The sequence below is a fragment of the Zonotrichia leucophrys genome, chromosome 13 (assembly GCF_028769735.1).
Source record: "Zonotrichia leucophrys gambelii isolate GWCS_2022_RI chromosome 13, RI_Zleu_2.0, whole genome shotgun sequence".
In the NCBI taxonomy this organism is placed as follows: domain Eukaryota; kingdom Metazoa; phylum Chordata; class Aves; order Passeriformes; family Passerellidae; genus Zonotrichia; species Zonotrichia leucophrys.
In genome coordinates this window covers 9,754,530-9,774,119 of record NC_088183.1, presented here as the reverse complement: position 1 = coordinate 9,774,119, position 19,590 = coordinate 9,754,530, and the positions used below count along the sequence as shown (strand labels likewise).

Genomic DNA, 19,590 nt, shown 5'->3' with positions numbered 1-19,590 from the left:
GAATCCCTGAGATCTTGGTGTCCCTGGTGGGAGAGATCCATTTTTCCAATGCCTGCCCACAGCTGAGGTTGGTGGCTCTGTGCAGGTGGCTTCAGCCTTGCAGAGGGACTGGCGGGCTCAGACCATGCCCTAGGGCCCAGCACAGGGGTGTGGGAAGCTGGGAGAGCCAGGACAGGACATTCCCTGCACCCAGCTGAGCTCAAGGACAGGACATTCCCTGCACCCAGCTGAGCTCAAGCAGCACCCACCCCTGAAGGATGAGGTACACACAGCCAGTGCCCTTCCTGACACCAAACAGGTGTTTGGTCTTGGTTCTGCCCATTTCTAAGAACAGGAGCTCCTGCCTTTGACTTCCCCAAACTTTGCTTCCCACCTCTTGTTTGGCTTCAGATATTTAATTTTTTTGATAGAATTTTCTTTTTTCTTTCAGTGACTTTCTTATACTCGGGATCTCTCTGATTTTGACAAACTTCAAATTATGTCCTTAAAATAAACCTGACAATCAGCAATATATAAATTATAATTTCCTTCTCCACATGCTTCAACTATTATCCTAATCAAGCAATCATGTCACTTCACTTATAGCCCCCAATTATCCAAGTCGTGCCCTGTTTGTATTATACCATCCTTATCTGATGGCACACCAAGCCACCTGCAAATCCTCAGGGCTAATGCAATCCTGAGTCCCTAAAGACTTTCCCATTCTTTTGTTCTGCAAGTACTGATTTCTCTGTGGAGCAATGACTATTAGATGACATCCAGGAGATGAAAGGGCTTTCTTTACACATCCACCATTTTATTTGACCTGTTAAACAAGACCTAAAAGAAGGAAAGCATCACTCTGCTAAATACAGGTGGCCCAGGGTACCACTTAATCTTTAAAAGGAAACTCTAGCATCAAATGTCCTTGCTGGGATTACCTGCACAAGCAAAGCTGGCAACAGTCACATGTTCTTGGAGATATTTTAAAAGAAAAAATTCTCTGTGGGATGGCCATACACTTGTCTGGAACATGATCCTCAAGTCCCCCTGCTCTTTATGATCCTCAGCTTATCCAATTTTCCATGGGATGGACATGCATTTTCCTGGGACATGGTCCTCAGCTCCTCCAGCTGAGCTCTCCAGTGCTCTGAGCACCAGGAGCAGAACCCCTGATCAATGAAACACTCCTGATTCTGCAGCCACAGCTGGCCACCCAGACCTGCAACTCTCCCACAATCTCTACACAAGGGAAAACTTCCAGCGTGGAAACACCCCATTTGTATGCTTGGAGCCAGCCCACCTGCTCAGCCAGCACCAGCCTCCCTCCATGCATTATTAATGAGCAATATCAGTCTCCAGTTTTCAGTCAGCTAATTTGTTCTCACAGCCATGATTCCAAATATCACACAAGTAATTCATCAAGTTATTTTAACTGTAGTTAGATAAGGCCGTTAGCCATCATAAATTTAAATAAATTATCCTTTTTCACACATGGAGGTGCAAGAGGCAGAGCACCTTGGCAGGTGAGAAACACCCCTCTGCATTTCTGGTGACATGTAGAGTCCTGGGTGGGAGTCTGTGTGGAAGTGTGCCCCAAAGAGCCCCTCCCTGCTCTGCAGCAGGGAACAGGAGCCAGCCCTGGCCTCCAGCCCTGGGTCACCATGAGCACTTCAGATGGGAGGTCCCAGCCATGAGATCTCAGTGTCACAAATTTCCAGAGCTGAATGATGAACACACCCCAAAATTGAGAGTCTTTGCTTACCCCTACCCCTCAGGAGCTCTTGGTTTTCACTCAGACACTTTATTTCATTTACTGAAAGCAAACACCCTCTTCCCTCACTTGCTCCACTCCTTGGAAAGAGTGATTTTACAGCAATTCTAGATCTCAGGTATACATTGCTCCTTAGGCTTTGCCTTGCAGGATCCCATTCAGTGCTTTGGAATTCTTTCTTTCTCCCCTATCTTTAAGAAAGAAGGGGAATCAATGCCAGAGCCCTGGGACTACAAAGGAAGAGGCACAGCCAGGCAGTATCTGTCACTGTCACCATCACCTCTGGCTTTGATCATGGGCACTCTCTTTGCTCTAGGGAAGAGGAACAGCTCCATGTCACCCCAAATTCCTCTGAGGCTCAGCCTCCCCCAGAAACCAACAGAAGAGAGTGAGACACTTCAAAAAACCCAGTGTGAGCAGCTGTTATAAGCACTGACTTTCAGACAAATAACCTCAGAAAGTGACATTTCACAAATGTAAATCACTCCTGACTTTGAACACACAGTGTGAGGAGCACCCTGTGCTGCCACATGGTCATGTGAGGGGTTGTCATGACAAATTAGCAACTGATTTTTGCAGAAAAGACACAAAGGTGTTGTATTTATTGCAGCAGGATGATGGCAAACAACTGTACATAATAGAAAAGGAATCTAATTTCAGAGAAATGAAATTACACCAATCTTAGTTTAAATTGCTGGGATGAGGTTGTTCCCAAGGATTTTAGATAAAGGTGCAGAAAATCAACAGAGCTGAGTGAGGTTTATAATTAAAAACAGGAGGAGACATTACAAAGAATATCAGACTTCGGGGTTTCTGGGACTAAGACACCCACTGTCTGTTAGGGGTTAGGATCAGGAATTGAGAGTACTGGTAGATTATCTAACATCTGCCTACAATGACACTCCTTCAGCATTTGATATTCACCACCATGAAAGAGTCAACACAGCCTGGAGTGGAGTCACTCAGGCAATTTTTAACATCCTTGCCTCTGCAAGGATGCTACTACCTCTGTGGGAAAGGTGTTTCATTTCTTAATATCACAGATTTAAACAAACAGTTTTAAATTAAATTCATACAAGTACAGAAGGAGCTTACTTCCAAATATTGCTTAGGAAGCACAGAGAATAAACAGGTCCTTTTCAATCTAATTGTCCAATTTATTAAAAAAAAAAGAAAAGGCAATGAAACATATGAAATCTCTGTGAAAGGGAATTAGCCAGTGGGTTTGAATTATTCCCATTTCTGAAGCAAACAGAATGTTGGCTTCCTCGCATCTGTGGGCTACCCAGACAGATTCAATAACCTGAAATATTATGGGCCTCTTCCTTCCTGTACACTGTTACACTGAATAGGCTGCAGATACGCAGCCACATCAATCCTGGCAGTGCTGTTTTTAGCACATCTGTTCAGGAGGACAGTGAGGGACAGCACAGGCACTGAGAGGGTCACCCCTTGTCTTGGCTGGAGCCCCAAATGCCAAAGTGGGAGAGAACAGTCCTGGTGTTGGGTGACTTCAGACAGAGCCACCATCACACTTAAACTGGGCTGGAAAAACATCTCCCTAAAAATGGGAAATGTTCAGGGACTGACTCAGCCACAATCACCCTGCACACAGAGCAGCACACAGGGGCTTACATGTTCCTTTCTAATCCCTCCTGGTAACTCTCATTTTCCCAGACCATTAGTTTTGTCAGTCTTCAAAGGTCTTTTTCCTGCACCTCCTTCTTGTCACCTGCTAGGTCCTGCTTTGGCCATTCCCTTCTCACTCAGGTCTGTCTTTCCCTAATCTTTCCTGCTCAATCTCCTGCCCTTTCTCATCCGTAACTTTCTGTCCCAAGACACCTCAGTTCCATCTGCCCCAGGAGAGCTGAGAAATAGGGCACAATTTTTGACCCTGTTCTCCATTTCAGCCCCCCTTTTATCCTTCCACCTGTACCAATCTCTACTCACAGCTGTGTTTAATACTGCTTCCCCTCCTTAAATACTGCATCCAAAGCTTTCCTGTCATTCCCAAGGTGCTGGAGGCACCCAGAGGTGCTAGAAACTCTGTCAGCAAAACTCACACCACCTAAGGAGAGAAATGGGGGTGAGAAGTCCAAAGCAGGGTGCCTGTGTCCTCAATTAGCAGGTGCAAACAGGAGCTGAGGTTTTACCCCCCACCCTGGCACAGACTCACTGCACAGCAAGGGCCCCCCAGATCTAAAATTAATCTCAGACCTCACCATACTATCACAAGACTCAGTTAATAAATATTAGTGAAATGCAGAGATCCCTGGATGAAAACTGGAGTGGAGTTGTAGACTGCCACGTTTCATTAATTTCTTATTATCTTATAAGGGCTTCACTGGAGCCTAGAGGACTGCATGAATAGTGCATGAATCTGAAGAGTTTTGCTGTCATCCTCACCTTCAGCTTGAAAATGTGGCTTGTGGGAGCCCAGACCTGAAGAATGCCTTGGCTGAGGATCGAAAACATGCTCAGGAGCTGATCCTGGCTTTGGGAGAGGGCTGGAATCTCAAGTCTTTTGAAGTTTAACACAATGTAAATAAAACACAATTAAGGGGGAAACCCTTCCTGAAGTTGGAGTGAGCATTCTGAAGTGACACAGGAAAGTGTTGGACCGTGCAGGTAAAGCAGGAATGGTCATGGGCAAGATAGGAGGAGGCAGGGGAGGAAGAATGGTGGGTTTAGAAGATCATAGAATCATTAAAGCTGGAAAAGACCATCAAGAGGACATTCCAGCAGTCAGCAGAGCAGCTTCACCCAGCACCTCCAATCACTCCAGCTCCCATTAAAGATTTCTTCTATCATGTCACTGAGAAAGACAAAGTCCCAGCTACCACAGGAAAAAGCAAAGTTTAGGATTTGCCTCTTCTAGGAAATCTGCTCTGCCTCCAGGTCAGATGGGATCTGGTAGGAAAACAACACTGCCACAATTGGCCATGCATCACACTGAGCAATAAGTCATCTCTCACTGTGTTACAGAGGCCTCCCAACTACTCCTCTAATCTGCACAAGGTAACTCTCATTCATTTATAACCACTTCAACATGTTATCTTAAAGGAAAATTATCTCTCTCTCGTTTAGCTCAGCAGTCTGAAAGTTCATTTGGCTGAAACATGGGAACATCTCTCACCAGGAGAGATGGCAGCAACCAAGTTCTGAAAACAGCACTTTAAATCACCACTGGCATTTATTTTCTACATATAATAGTACTGGTATCAGTTAATCTGCTCAAAATCACAGTGCTACTGCAACATTCACATGGAGAATGTGAGGAGACAGCCAAAACCTCTCACTTTCCCACCAAATCCAGCGTGGCTCTGGTCCCCAAGGCCACACCTACACAGGTTCTGTACTCTGTGTGTTTTACAGCCCAGCTGCCTGGAGTGTGCTGGGTTCCAGCTGCCCCAAGCTGGAATGATGGGCAGTGTGAAAAACACCAAGTTACAGATCCTGGATTTGGCTGTCCTTGGCACTGTATATTTTCTCACCTGTAGTTTTAAAACTTATTTCTTTTCTAAATAAAATCTGATTCTTACCCTTCTCTGTTCTCCATCAATGATCTCAGAATCATGGGAACATAGAATCGCAGAATGGTTCTGGTTGGAAGGGACCTTAAAGAGAATCTCATTTCAACCCCTGCCATAGGCAGAAACATTTTCCACTATCCCAGGTTGCTCCAAGCCCCATCCAGCCTGGCCCTGGGCATTTCCAGGGGTGGGGCATCCTCAGCTTCTCTGTGCAGCCTATGTCAGCACCTCCAGGCACAGTGAAGATCTCCCTAATGTTCACTCTAACCCTGCCCTCCGTTATTCCAAAGCCCTTCCCTTCCCTTGCAGCTGCTGGGCTGCACAGCCCACAGCTCATCTCCAGCTGCTTCCAGCTAAAACACACAGCAGGAAATGAAGACAAACACAGACTCACGGTCTGAGGGTGTTTTTGAGGTGCCGGTGGCACATGGGGGCACTGACATCTCAGTTTGAGGCTTGGAGCAGATCTGGGCACAAGGGTACAGCTGGAGGAGCAGGAGGTGCTGCCTCCTCGACAGACATCAGTGTAGCTCTCTTTGTGTGCAATGTGCTAATTCCAGGCAGAAATATGTGTGTATCCTGCTATACAGAGCCCTTTAGTTAATGACTCAAGCATTACAGGGCTGGTCTTGGTTAAAAGTCTTTTGATGTTTCCTTCCCTCATTTCACTGCCTGCTCCAGCTCAGCGCTGGCTTTTGGTTTGGCCCCTTATTTTAGGACAAAGCTTTTGCACTTTAATAAATACAGAGGCTCCTCAGGCTACTGCAGTCTATGAAATACAGACACTGATGAACTTCATATTAGTGACAAGGAAAAACCTTTCATTTTTCTACAAGACCAGGGGATCTTACAGCCCTGAAAGATTTGCTGGGTGTCAGCAGCACACAGCAGAGCTGCTCTTCTTCCAGCTGGCACAGAGCACTAAACCCAAAAGAAAGCATCCCCTGATGGCACTCACCAGCCTGGCTCTGGTGCCAGGCAGAGCCTGAGCCCACCCCAGTGGCTTTGCAGTGACTTTGGCACAGTTTGCTTTCCCAGCTGACATTGAAATAACTTTGCAGCAAGCAACCCACAGACACCCCGTGCTCCATTTACCTCCCCCGAAACAGAAAGACTGTGCAAAGCACTTTTCTCCATCCAAACACATCATGGAGATGCAGTAAGCATCTTTGCTTCCTAATTGAAATCATACATCACTTACTTAAGTGATACTAAATCAGAGCAAGCATCGCTGGCAATTCAAGCATTAATAACCAGTTCCCTGCTCCAAAGACAACAGGTCCTCTGAAAACAGAACCCTCACAGCTTCCCACAGAGCCAGCCCCTACCCTGCCCCTGCCAGCCTGTCCCCACGCTGCTGCTGTGCACGTTGATCCCACAGGTGAGTCTTTACCTTAGAGATCATGCATTTTAATTTAGGCGCCAGAAGGCTGCACTGAGCTGTGCTCCTGTGGGATGAGGGAATGGGGCAATGACACATCCCTGACTGCTCTTCTGCTGTCAGAGCCAGGGCTGAGGCCACCCCAACCACAGCCTGCCCCAGCAAACTCTCACACGGGGGACAGAACAATCCCAACTCCTTGTCCTGTGCAAATCCCAGTCCCACAAGTCATTGAATCACAGCATGGTTTGGATTGGCACTTTAAGGCTTATCTAGTTCCAACCACCCTGCCATGGGCAGGGACACTTTCCATTAGACCAGGTCACGTCACTGTAAGGCAACTTTGCCTTGTGGGAGCCATCCAAGAGATTTTTATCCAGGCTGCTCTGACCCACAGCTCTTAGAAACTGAATTTGTTTCATTTTTTAAAAAAACACCCAAAAGGATTTTATAATGGATTTTAAACTTCACTTGTTGTGAAAGTACTCTTTTGTAAGAAGCAGAAACAAGTTCTAATTCACCTTTAATATGCAGCTTTGTGCACCTCATGGATCTCTTCTTTAATGATTCTCCCTCAATTCTTCTTCTGACAGATCCTATTGCATCATATAGAACACACAGAATACAGATCATACAGAATATAAAACATATAAAATCAGAATGGTTTGGATTGGAAGGGACCTTAAGATCACCCACTTCCAATCCACCTGCCATGGACAGGGATGCCACCCGCCAGATCAAATTTCTCAGGCTCCCATCCAAAGGTCCATAGCTTTAAACATGAAGGAAACATCATCTCTCTCCCACAAGAAGATTTTGCATTGCTTTCTCCTTTAATCTCTTTTCATATCCCAGCAAAAAGGAGAGACCTACACTTGGTTATGAACACAGCTAAGTTAATGTACAGTTAGCAATTATTTCAGAAACCTTTCCTCTTCAAAGAGGTGCAGTGCCCTGCCCAGTCAGCCCCCTTTGACAGAAGCTGCTGGAAGAGCTGCCAGTGGGAAATGGAGAGCTGGCATCATTGAGCTCTCTCCCCTCTCTCTCTGCTATTTAGTTTACCTGTCCTGTGTCATTCTCCTCAGCTCAACCCTCATATCAATAATAGTAATCATAATAATAATAGCTATTATAAATAATCTCTGTCAATTAACTCATTTACAAGACTATTCAAATGGTCTTTGAGCTGAAATGTAATTTGCTTGTTACTGAGCCCTCTCAACTGTCTTGCCTCTGTGCCAGAGGAAAACCACTTCCAACTCCATCTGTGCTGCAGAAACAAAGCTTTTCCCCTAACTTTGATTTTCATTTCCCATTCAGCTATTAGAAGAAACCCATTCATCACAGCTATAGGTTTTCCCTCTGAAAACCTTCAGCATTTAAAAGCTTTTGACTGAAATATAACATATTAATGGAAGCTGTGATTGCACAGCCCTCTGCTGACCTTCCATAGGCTGAAATTGCTTATTTTGCTAAATTTATTTGCTACCCATTTATCAATCTAAATCTGAGGTGGTTTTAAAGGTCATAAACCAAACAGCTACTGAAATATGATTAAGGAATATGGAAATAAATTACAAACTCACAATGTTATCCCTCCCTGTGACTCAGTGGCAGAAGCTTGAAGTATCAGAACTTTTTTACATCTTATGTATTTGGGGATTCATCTGCTTCCATAAAGTTGCTTTAACTCTGTTAATTCATAATGTGGTGCTTTGTGCCCACTGAAAGGAGCATTAGAGGGGGCAAGCTCCAGGTCAGAAGCAGACTAAGAAAAGGCTTTAACTGTTCTTTGAGGGGGAAGTCTCTCCTTGATGACCAGGCACATTGTGCTGAGAACTTCCCTGTGAATGAGGAGTGCAGTCGTTACCATGTGTGGTTCCCACAACACCTCCAAAATAATTAATGAAGCACTAAACTGCCTTAGCACTGCAGGATTAGCAGGAAACATGCTGAAGGTTATAGGAAAAACAAACAAATGTTTTCTGTCTGGAGGACAGAAGTAAAAAATCTTCACATGAAGCTTTGAGGCATGTTGAGCAAAGTTGGTTGCAGTAAAATACGCAAAACAATTGAGTGGGGAGCACAGGGTGGAGGAGTTGCTCACAACTGAAGCTGAGGAGAAGAAGCATAATCAAACTGCCCTGCATGAGCTGCCAGAGGAGCACTGGAGACAGCACTGGTGCTTAGACAGCACTTATTTGGGAGTAATCAGATATGAGCACAACGGCAGTGATCTCACCCTTGTCCAGCTGCTTTCCCTTGGGTGTTCCACAGATCCGTGCCCTGCTCCTGTCCTGCCATTGGAGAGAGCTTCTTGAGGAGCTGTGAGTGTCCTGTCCCTGGAGGGGTTCAAGGCTGGGTTGGATGGGTGTTGGACCAACCTGGTCTATGGAAGGTGTCCCTGCCCATGGGAGGGGGTCACAACTGGATGATCCCTAAGGTTCCTTCCAACCCACACCATTCTGTGATTCTTCAGAGTGAGCTGGACCAAGGAAGACTGATCTCTCTCCAACATGTATTAAAAGTAACTGGTAAATCATACAGGCTTAAAAGCAAACTGCCTGCTCAGAACGAGGCATTAATTCCTGCATGTCATAGAAGCAATTTTGACTTCATTACCAGAAGCTTCACTGAAATGAGTATTCAGCCACTGGTGAATTTTAGCTCTTGATGAACCTCTAATTTCTTTGCCCAGCAGACATGGGTAAGCACACACGAATGTCTGCATCCCTACAAAAATCAAACACCACCTCCAGAAACACAATGCCATTTTTGCTCAATATCAATTGATTTCCCAGGAAGCACATTTCCATATAGCAAGAAAGAACTTTTTGGGGTTTTTCAAGCTGATCTGCAAAGACAGAGCTCCAGTGTTCTCTGGCAGGAGTATTGCAGGTAGCACTCACAAATGATGCAGCCAGAGGTGCAAAATATGCACAGCTTTGTTCCTGAGCTGTGATCACTTTTAGCTGTTGGTTTTGGTGTCTTTTCTTTTCCCTCTGGTCTAAATTGATTAATGAATTATTAATAAAAGAGATATGCACAGAAGACAGACACTGTTCCATAAAGGCCTCTTTAGAGAACAGTGGGATTAAAGACAAAAATAAGCAAGGCAGTAAAAAGGCAAGATGAAAGCAAGCAGCAGCCTTGTATTATAAGTAACAATAAACCTAACAGAAGAACAGAAAGGGAATTATTGCCTGGCACAGCCCCTGCAAGGGGCTGCTTAAATGGAGTGCTGAAAAAATTAGATGTACCAACACACCACAGCAGCCAGAACTACAGCCTTGCACGTCAGACCAGTAATATTAAGATGTACACCCAGCAAAGCTTTCTGATTGCTTTATTTCTGGATTGACTCCAAGGCAAAGAATCTAAAGATAAAATAGAGGGTATGAAAGATGTCTTATAGCAGTTAAGAAAAATAACAGGGCTTGTGACTCACTTGGAAAACCCAGCTCTTCTCCTATTGATCTAAAAAAGCAGTTCTGCAAGAGCCAGTGCAGGTCCTGCTTGCATTTAAAAGCCTGGACTTTGGGGAAGATTTCTGCTCACCTGCAGCACCCTGCAAGAGGATCCCTCTCCTCTACTGATTCCCCACTGCTCAGCAAGGACTTGGGGTAATACTGTAGCCTTTCCTTAGTCTAAATCTCTGAAAAGGATTTTCTTGCTTCCTGTTTGTTTTCACTAATTTTGCAGGAATATCATCACTTCAAAGACTCTACTATCAGAAAATAGGGTTAAAATGAATTAATATGTTCAAAAGTGGCAAGAAGAAATTATACACCCTCGCCCAAGCACAAACAGTGCAAGCCTGGTACCACAAGTGTCATTCCTTTAGAAAACCAAGCTAAGAAGCTAAATTGGTGCTTTCTGTGACCTGGATCACTTCTGTCAATTTTAACCAGTTTTTAATTCTGCACTCTGCGGATCCAGACTATGGGGATGCTATTCTGGGTATAAGGAACTGGAAAGGGACCAGATGTCAGGAAATTGATTGCACCGAGACAGATCCAGAGGAATGCTTCTGTGGAGCAGACCAAACTTTCATAAGACATTTCAGCGATTTCTCCAAATCCAATTAGCAACTGATGTGTAATGCATCGAGAAAGCCTGTGGTTAAAGAGTGTATTCCTATTAACACACTTATTACCTGCAGAGTTTGACATGTTGTCAGCTTAAAATGAATCTTAAAAACTACATTTTAAATAAGGGTCAAGGAATGGAACGAATAGGCATAAACAGAATTTTACAGCTATCCATAATAGAGTTGCAGCAATAAAAAATTAGTTAGAAAGAATATGTAACCATTCTGAATTATATGATCACAAAATTATGTCTTGATTGACTCTTAACTTTAATGTTTGCATTGGCTGGCACAGTTGGATCACAGAATTTCCTTTGAATATATTAACATTTATTAAAAAAATGATCAATTTTGAAGTTATGAAATGCCTTTCTAATTTACTGCACTGCCATTTACTGCTAGAGAGCTGACCATTTTTTCCAGACAGACACCCTAGGAGTTCATTCTGGACTGTTATTCATTTGAAGAAAATTAGTTGTTTGAGTTTTAGGCTTATGCTGCTGGAGGGCAGCTGGGGGAGATGGGGCAAGTTAGGTAGCAACACCACACTGGCTGTTAAGGACAGTTTTGTTTCTTAACAGCAGCTCTATAATGAAAATAAAAAGAGGTTACTCCTCTGTGAAAGTAGCATGTCAGAAATTACTGCCCAGAGAAGCTGAGGATGCCTCATCCCTAGAAGTGTCCAAGACCAGGCTGGATGGGGCTTGGAGCTACCAGGTCTGGTGGCAGGTGTCCCTGCCCTTGGCAGGGGGTTGGAATGAGATGAGCTTTAAGGTCCCTTCCAACCCAAACCACTCTGTGACACTGTGAAATCAGAACAGAACAATTTTAAGTAAGTTTTGAGACAAACAGCCAGAAACTGGGGCTCCATCCTGATCTCATAGCTATGAGTCAGTGAGACATCCAAAATAACAATGTTTACATTTTGCTGAGCACCTGCTCATGAGCTGCAATGGACATGGAGCACTCTGGGCCTCTGAGTTCTGTCCAGCTTGCACAAAATAAAATGAAAACCTATAAGTCTCCATCCTCCATCACCTGAGCCTCATCCTATCACTGAGGAGATAAAGAGCTGGACTCACATCCAAGGCAGCACTGGATGAACTACAAATCTCATAGCCCATAATGACCCCCATGCCCTGTGAGGCTGATGGACCTGAATTAAGCACCACCACCTTGAGGAGATGGAGACCCAGCTCTCCCTGCACCACAAGCATTTTGGGAATAACTCCCCTCCAGCCCCAGAAGAAACTCAGGTTTGAAGAAGCTGCACCTAAAGCCCAGCCCAAGCCAGCAGTGCCCAGCTTGGCTCTTTTCCACCCAAAGCCTGCACACAGGCAGGTCTGCAGGGAAACTGCCCTCAAATGTGGGTCTGGGGCTCAGCTCAATGAATGCTGGCTGCAAGTCAAGATCCACACCGTCCATGCTTTTTTGATTTTTTTAAGACTGGAGTTACAGGAATTCATAAGGCTCCTGACTAAAGTGGGATTTGATAATGCACCTTCTTCCAGGTGAAATAATAGCCACATCAATTAAACACACAACTTCACAAAATACAAGGTTCCAAATCAAAAGATCTTCTCCCTCACTGCTGAGATTTTCCAGGCTGCCAGCAATTTGATTGCCAAGATCTCAGTAGGACTTGAAATAATCAATTATTGACATTGCAATCCAGCGCCTACAACGAAGCTGTTCACTTTGCTGGAGATCTGGCAGCAGCAGAAAGCACTCAACAGCTCTGTAAAACATCTGGACAGGGAACTGAGCCCACAGCACCCCAATTCCAAGAGCTGCTGTCCTGGGAGGCTCGACCCTGCTGAGTGGGAGGAGCAGGGCAGTTGTGAGGGAGATGCTCCAAACCACGTGTTAGCAGTTTAATAACAGCAAGCAACTCGCAGCACATTTGGCTCCCAATCATATGCATCCCAGTTGTCTCGTTAAACATTTTGTGTAAGTTTGGAGACTCAGCTTTAGTGAATGTTACTACTAATTGCTTTACTCCTCAGCTGTGCAACAACAAACCACCCTGAAACACAGTTTTATATTAGCACCAGACGGGGATTAACTAATTAGCAAAAAAAATATCTATTTTCTTGAGATAACATTATAGATGTATATTTGCTAATTAAAACTTAAAAGCTGTGTCCAAGAAGGACAACCTTTTGTTTGCTTTGCTTTTTTTTCTTGGGTATTCCCCTGTCACACTTTTTCTTTTCCTCTGCCACATCTCAGGCATAATAAATCACTACAACTGGACATGTGTCCAATTAAGTAATGAGATATTATTTAGTCTCATCTTGAGGCATCAAAAAGAAAACTTACCTACTTCACTCACCTATTAACAAGAGCAGTTCACTGCTCACCAAATGGGACATAAGGCCATTTCTGTACCTGTTGGTTTAACCAACAAACTCAGGCAAAGGGCTTGAAAGGTTTTACCTGGGTGGGACCCATAGTTTGCCTAACAATAATTCCACAGTTCAATAACTCAGAGGCGGGAAGTGGGAAGGAAAAGGAGGAAGGGTGATAGTGCCAGACAGGCACTTGCCAGGAAGGAGCAGCAATCCTGTCCTGAGGGAGAGCAGGACAGTGAGGCAAGAGGGCATCCCTGCAAAAGTGGGAGCAAAAGGAGCAAGGAAAAGCTAAGGAATGATGCTCTGACCTAAAGGGGATTACTCCACAGAGAATGAGAACATGACTGGGTGGGACATTAAGAAGCATCAGTGAGTCTGAGGCTCTTGGACTGCAAAGCCTGAAATCCATGAGCGACTGCTCCCACACTGAGAGTATTTGGGATTAGGCATGGCCTCTTCATGCATCCTCTCACATTGTTGAGCTGTGAATCCAATTTCACAGACCACACTGACTCTTTGAAAGGAACTTGTCCATATTTTCTTTACAGCAGCCTCTGCACTGATCCATTTGTAACAGCTGTCATTTTGTCTCCCAGATTCATGAGGCTGAGAAATTAGAGCTCAGGAAACAAACTAATCCAAATCAAATGCACCTAAAATGTCTTCCCAAACAGAAGATTATGGAACTCCCTAGTGCACATCCATAAGGTCTAAACATCAGGCCTCCTTCACAGGAATACAATCAAAAAGTTCTCCTGGCTGGCAGCAAATTCACCTCTTTGCTGAATTTGATAATACCTGTTCTTTATGCACAGACAGGAGAAGGGTAAAGAATGGCTTTATCTCATTACTGATACCAATCACAGTTCAGGCACTAAATCCTGCCTAAGAGAATATGCCTCCAAATATTCATAACTTCTCTTTGCATGAGAAGAAACTGTGATTAATCAGCAGCATGGAGAGCCACTGTCACTTGATATTCTGGAGGAGACCAGAGCATCCCCTTCTGGTTTCATGACTGAGACCAAAATTATCCAGAATTTCATTATGATCTTATTAACATTATGAGATCACAGGAAGTATTAGGAAACAGACAAAAATTTGTTGTTGTTGTTATTGTTGTTACTGCAACTACTTCTATTATTATTTATTAATGTGCCCACCAGAAATAAGCTCTCTTGCATTCCAGGGCTTTCCCTTCAGTTTCCTAATCTCATCATGAGTGCACACTTGAGTCCTGTTCTTCCAGGAAGAGCACCAAACCACTAAAACATACTGCACCTGTGAACTGAACCAGCAGCCAACACAGCAGCCTCTGTGGCACACACATTCCTGACATTCCTAATGCTTGGAAATCTGGTATTTTGGAGGTTTATTTCCTCTAGGATTTAATTCTCCATTGCCCTGTAACGCTGTGCATGTCAAACACATGCAAGAGAGAAGGGGGGACTGACTACTGCAGCACCAAAGCCCCAAGACAAATTCAATCCTTTAAAAGTTCCTTTGGGTGCTCACTAATATTCAAGTATCTGTCTAGCACCTGGGTTTTGTTAAGTTTCCTTGTAGTGTGGCTTTTGAAACTCTATTACTACATGCTGGGGTATGATTAAAATGTTTAGCTTTCCATGGTAACATTACTCATCTATAATCTTGTTTCTTAGTGAGATCTGAGCCAAGCATACCAATAATTTCTTTAAATAATAAGTCTTCAGTAATAACTCTGCCCTTTAAATGCAAAATCTGAAGCAACACATGATTGACAGATATCATGGCTTTCAGCTAATTAAGTATTCTGAATACTCAGTCATGGTACGTTTTTTTAAATGGAAATAATTGTAATTGCCAGACTCCCTGTGGCAGCTCTGCCATTACCAAACACCCTGGCACAGCCCTGCGGCAGCTGGGCAGTGGAACTGCTCTCCCTTTCTGCAGGAGGGGCTCACCAGGCCCCCTCCACCCAACTGAAGGTAAATGGAACTCCACCTCAATTGCACAAAGCACTTAAGCATGCTGGGTTAATTAGTTACAGCAAGGATGATCTTCTAGGCAAGCAAAGTGCTATTCCTTGTAAATGATGCTGCCACTGAAGTGTTAATTCCCTTCAAGGATTAAGCTGCCTGGGTATAAATCAGATGCTGCAAAAAATACCAATTGCTGTGCAAAGATCCCAGTCAAGACCAGGAGAGCAGAGTGCTGAATATTCTGCACAACATGGATAGGCTTGGAACACTTGAGATGCATCACATGGATGGGCTAAGAGCAGTTTAACTTTGGGGGTTTTCTACAGTGCAGCAGCATGTTCAGTTCATCACAGCTCTGTGTGGAGCTTGGGCCTTTGGGCAGCACGGCAATAAAATTATTTGTAGTAAATTCTAGAACAGCAAAGGCAAAGGCACATGGCCACTTTGCAGGTGTCAGAAAGGATGAGCTCTGCTGGAGTTTGTCACAGCTTCAGCCCCACTGCTGTGGCTGCTGCTCTTCCGCCACAAACACCTTTGTACACCCTCGCACATTGCTGAGTATTTGAAAGCCCACCTCCAGCAGAGATGATTTGTTATGATAAATCTCAACCAAATCAAGCATTTTGCCAAGAGCAGTTGGAAAACGTCCATGTTTTTATTGCCTGCACATTCTACATATCCCATTGCTGCTGTTCAGTAATAAATGTATTCATAGCTCATACCAGCTTCCTACCTCAGATTAAGAGAGTGTTGCAGCTGGAAAAGACACCTGGGTGGACTGGAAAACACATACCTAATCAAACAGCCTCTCTCCCTCTGTAGTAAAGAACAAGCCAGGTGCTGTTCACAATTTTTCTGCAAAGCATCTCATCTAGAGCCTCCAGGATAGCTGTAACCTGGAGCAGCCTAAGGTGCTGCAAATCCTTGGGCTGAGCTTTGAACAACAGGCTCCCTGGAAAGAAAAGTGAGCAAAAGGGAAAAATGAAAACAAATAAAACAAAACAAAAAAGGGGACAAAAGCTACATTGTTGGGGGAAAAAGGCTTTACAACTTCTGCAAAACTAAAACTGTTCACTTGGCAGCGGAGCCTCAGGAAAGTTTTGGCCGCTCTGCTCAGAGGGAAGTATTTACATCCTTTAGTCACAGGATGCAGGTGGTGATATTCTGGAGATTACAAACAGATTGTAGGCATCTTGCAGCTTTATTGCTGTGTTATTGCAAGGAGATGTAGGTACATGGCAGCATACCTGAGCCCAGCTGGGGCACAGGAACCAGAAACAACCCTGAAGGCAGCAGCACTGCCAGGATGGAGCTGTGGTCCAGCCCCTGACCCTCCTGGGGATCACTCCAGGCTGCAGCACGTGCAGGGCTGGGATCCTGCTGCTTAATGAGGATGTGTGGATCAGCTGCACAGCCAAGGGAAGGCTCATCTTGCAGCTTGGCATCAAATAAAATACATGTAGCATCACGCTGTTAATGAACACACATCACTGACAGGGCTGCTGCATAATTTATCACCACAAAATCCATCTTTCTCCAGAGTTTTCATAATTCTCATATCTTTATTTATAAAGTGGTGATCTGTCCAAAAAAAAAAAAAAAAAAGAAAGGCAAAATTTTAAATGTAAGCCCTAAAATGTGGTAAAATAGTGAAAGATCTAAGTGGAGAGGAGGGGAGTCAGCTACATCATTTTGCACCTTTCAGATGCCAAATGTTCCTGAAATTCTGAGTTTGGGACAGCTACACTCTGCACATGAAATCTAAACTATGGCCTGAGCTTCAGTCACGCAGAAGAGAATGAATAGGCTCTGCTAAAAGCAACAGCCTTTTGGTGTTTTCAAAAGCAGAAAATATTTGAGGGTTTGGCTTTTCTTTCCCTTTATTTTTAAGAAGATTGATGGTAATAGGAGATGCATTATGTAAATAATTTCTGTAGTGAAGACCTTTATCCAACTAGTAATTTCCACAACAAATTGCTGGTATAAAAATCTGTAAATGCCCCACTTAGGAAGCAGAAGGAATTATGACATTCAAATAATCTCACCTGAAGCAAAAAGACAGTCTTTAGCAGACCAGAAATGCAACAGGCAGATTATGTCCCCAGAGATAGAAGAATATGTTTGAAAAAGCTTTTAAGTATCTCAAGAGCAAAGGGCTATTTGAAAACCAACACGTCAGTCAGATATTTTGACATGAACATGCTGGTTCCATCAGCCCCTCTATAGTAAATATTTCAAGATAACCTCTTCTGAAATAGAAAACTGGCTGCTTGGTTTGAATGCCCTCATCTCTGCTGGGTTCCTCACAGCAAACTAAGGCTCAGCAAGCCCAAGCTATTCCTGTGACTGGGGAGAACATAACCAGGCTGAGGGGGTTGATGGCAGCGTGGGGAGATTTGCTGGTGCAGCAGAGAAACCCTTGTTGAGTGTTTATGCAAGATCTACCTGCCCATCCCCAGCCCTAAACACTGAGGTGGCTCCACCTTCCCAAGAAGACTTCCCTAATTTTACAGGGAATGTAGGCAACTCCTTCCCTCTATCAGCAGGGCATTTTGAGACTTGCTTTGCAGCAGGTGCCATAAATGATGGAAAAAATTAGTTTACTTTTAGAAAAGTGGCAAATTTTCCTCCTTCACAGTTGGCAGCTCCCACCCATGCCCCAGCAGGGCATCCTTTCTCTAGCCAAGGTGTCAGCAGAGAGAGGGGAAGAAATCACATTCCCCCTGCTCTCAACCCAAGGCCAAGCAGCCAAAACTCCCTGTGATTTTCTGCATTTGCTTTTCTTTACTTCCCTCACTCAGACAGAACGTTGCCCCTCTGCTCCTCACCCTCTGAGGAGCCTCCTGCAGAAACCGCTGACATTAATCTCAGAAGCAATTCAGACAGAGGGGGGAAGAGCTCTGTAAACCCAAACAAGATTGAGACCATCTGGCAAAAAGAAACAAACCTGTTAAGAGACCACTTTGTCCTTCCTGCAACTTCAGCACAAGCTGTCAGAAGCATTTCAATAGGAACAGTTTTCCTTTACAGCACACAGTGCTCAGTTTATTTTAGGCTTTTTTTTCCCTTCAGTATTGTTTTGTTTATTGTACCAAAGCTGGTGGGATTGCTTTTGAAGGAAGTGTAATCCAGCCTGAGTAGCAGCTTCAGAGCCTGGACCATCTTCTCTAAACCCCAGCCCTCAATTACATAAGCATCTGTTTGCAATTCATTGTAGGGAGGGAATTAAACAGCACTCAAAGCAACAAGAAACTGGACAGAAAGACACAAAAAAATTTTATCATTATCTCTGCTGATGCTGTTTCCACCCCTGGATTTTGTTTTCTATTCTAGAACTGGCAAGTTACAGAGAAATAAAGCAAGAAGTAAACCTGAAGGCATGGTGGGTGCCACCATGATAGTAATCTTTTTCTTTTAGCAATTCTGATTAACATTTGTTAGGAAATCTACCACCTTAACCTTGGGTAAAGAGGCATACTAATGGCTGTACCAATTTTAGTGACTGTTTTGACTCATCTTTAATTTGATGTTTTGCATGGAGCATAAAGAGGAATAGCATGAAGGACTGCCAGGCTTCAGAGGCACATCAGAGTCCTCTGAACATTAGCAGAACTCTGCTCTGAGTGCTCCCTGGTGGGAGTTACAATCAATTTTAACAGAAGTTAATTGCTACTGTAAACATGAAAATGAATCAGCAATACAGGACTGACTTGAGTCGCTCTGGGGCTGGGGTTTCTGAGGACAGGGATGGGACACCTGTTGTTCTCTCATTGCAAAGCTCCCATACCTTCTCAGTGACTTCTCATGGGCAGTTCCTCACAGCACTGACTCCTTCTTCACAGCCAAAAAAACCTCCACCTTCCTTCTCACCCAGCTAACCCACCCTTTTATAGCCCTCACCCTCATTGGATGCAGCTGTGGCCCATTAAGGGCAGGCCTGTTCCTAATCTTTGGCAATTAGTACAGCTGCAACTCCTCAGGGGTGAGATTACCTTCTGCACCATCTTTATTTTTTTACATTCTATCCCCTCACAAACACCCTCTCCTGCTCTCAGCTGTTAGGCACGGAATAACTCATCTGTGCATCTTCCACAGCCCTCAGAAGGGTTCTCCTGACCCTTGGTGGCTCAAGAGCCATTGGAGGACCCCTCCAATGGTCAAGACTTCAAGAAGGAGGATGACAAATGGATACTGCAGATGATGCACAATTCCCAGCGTTGTTTGTTGGTTTGGAGCCTTTTTCAGCACTGGGCACTTTTTCTTTAGTACTGGGGAAGGGAGGAGGCCTTTACTGGAGATCCCCTCAGATACAGCAGCTGCTGTAGAGCCAAAAATTTTTATGTTTCTCCCAAATAAAGAACTTTCTTTCCTGAGTTTCTAAGACATCTTTGCCCAACACTGCAGCACCACAAGCATTAGCAATTCCCACATGATGGCTGCACATGTGTGTAATTGGAAGGAGAAATGGCTAAGCAAGTAATTAGGCAGGCAAACTATTTACAGACATAAAATAAACCA

The 19,590-nt window shown here is 44.2% G+C and overlaps 1 long non-coding RNA gene across 2 annotated transcripts in view; it reads right to left on the bottom strand.

Moving 5' to 3' along the window:
- The window catches only part of LOC135453840 (uncharacterized), a 28,558-nt gene extending 9,634 nt beyond the window's left edge, over positions 1-18,924 (bottom strand). For both annotated transcript variants that reach the window (XR_010441960.1, XR_010441961.1), the window contains exon 1: positions 18,860-18,924. This is a non-coding gene — a long non-coding RNA (uncharacterized LOC135453840). The remainder of the gene's footprint in view (positions 1-18,859) is intronic.
- Positions 18,925-19,590: the final 666 nt, after the last annotated feature.